Source organism: Grampus griseus (genome assembly GCF_964374135.1).
Source record: "Grampus griseus genome assembly, chromosome: 20".
NCBI lineage: Eukaryota > Metazoa > Chordata > Mammalia > Artiodactyla > Delphinidae > Grampus > Grampus griseus.
In genome coordinates, this window is record NC_139014.1 from 14,036,740 (window position 1) to 14,038,583 (window position 1,844).

Genomic DNA, 1,844 nt, shown 5'->3' on the forward strand with positions numbered 1-1,844 from the left:
TCTAGGTGCTGGGGATATAGTGGTGAACAAAACAGACAAGGCCCTTCTAGGGGTGGGGAGGCGGGGACAGACAATAAGCAAGTAGGTGCATGGGCAATTTCAGGTAATTTCAGGTGTTGTAAAATAGGACAGGATGGCGTGCTAGATCATGCCTAGGGTAGTGTGCTTTACATAGGCGATCAGGGGGGCCTCTGAGGACTGGCCTTCCGGCTGAGACTGAATGATGTGAAGGAGCCAGCTATGTGAGCATCTGGGGCAGCACATTCTAGGCAGAAGGGAGTAGCAAGCGCTAGGACCCTTAGGAGGAAAATGGTGTAGAGTGAGCAAGGAACATAAAGCAGGCCAGAACAGAGGGGAGAAGGGGAGAAGGTGAGGTCAGAGAGGTGGTCAGGGCCCATGTTGCTTAGAGCCATGGGGGCCACAGCAAGGACTCTGGAAGCCACTAGGGCAGGAGGGGGCACAGTTTGAGCAGAGAAGGGACATACTGTTATTTTGAAAAGATCACTGGAGAGTGGAATGTTAGAGGAGCTCTGACAATGCCCAGGTGATGGTGGCCAGGACAAGAGAGGTAGCAATGCCCTTCCTGGACCTGGCAAGAGGAGCCCCTGCCCTTTAGAGGGTCCTGCTCTGGCCCTTCTCCAGCTGTGCCTTCCCCTGCATTATGTCTGAGGGGCCAAGGAAATGTGCTTGGAGGTCATTGTAATCCTTAGGTGTCTAATTGTCCTAACCTATAAGTTTATGTACTACCCGAAATCTCAGTTACTGTCTCTGGTTGTGTGTAATAAAGGTCAAAGACAAGGCACTAGCCCATGTCCCTCCAGGGCAGTAAGGGAGAAAGAAGGAGCTTCAGACATCACTGAACCACTGTTGATCACTCCTCTGGCTAAGTCTCCCCTTTACATCCTTCAGGAGAAGCAGCACTGAGAGAAGGCAGTCTCCTTAGGTTGTAATCTCCCAGCTCTGGGAGCAGAAGGGGCAGAAGGGACAAATGCTTGAGGGCAGCTGGTCAGAGCACACCTATTTGCAGCTCTTCATCCCATCAAGGTTTTTGTGCTGCCCTGGTGTCACCTTGCAGATACTGCCTTTTCCTGGTTTCCTATTGGATTTTTGGCTTTTTTCTTAATTTGTGAGAGCTCATTATATATTGTAGAACTTCATACTTTATGAAAGACATGGATTCAAAATACCCCCCCATTCTTTTGACTTAGTTTAAGATTTTTAAATGTAATTTTTAAATGTTTCATCTAACTAAATTTAACAATCATTTATGTCTTCTGGATTGTGAGTCATACCTAGAAAAGCCTTTCCCTCTTAAAGATTATTATAAAATTCCTCCTGTTTTCTTTTAGCACGTCTGTGGCTTCATTTTTAGGTATTTTAATATTTGAGCTAGCTGAATTAATTTTGTTGCAAAGAATGAAGTGGAGTTCTAACTTATTAAATATGGTTCTCAAGTTTTTAAAGTGTATTGAATATTGCATCTTTTCCCCATTGACTTAAAATGCCATATTTTTCATATGCTAAACTCCTGTATGTATTTAGATCTATATCTGGACTTTCTGTCCTGTTACATTTACATATTTCTACTTCTCCAGCCATATACCCATACCACACTTTCAAAATCATGGTAACTTTATAATGTTTTCAGACCTCATAGACCTCTCTCTCTCACTCTGTGCCTCCCCCTGACACACACACACACACACACACACACACACACACACACACATTTACTCATATGCTTCTTGAATCCTACACCCTTCCTCTGTATTCAGTTTCCTTCTTCATCGAGTACACTGTGTAGTTCTTTCAGTGTGAATGTGATTGGGAAACCTCCTTCTCAC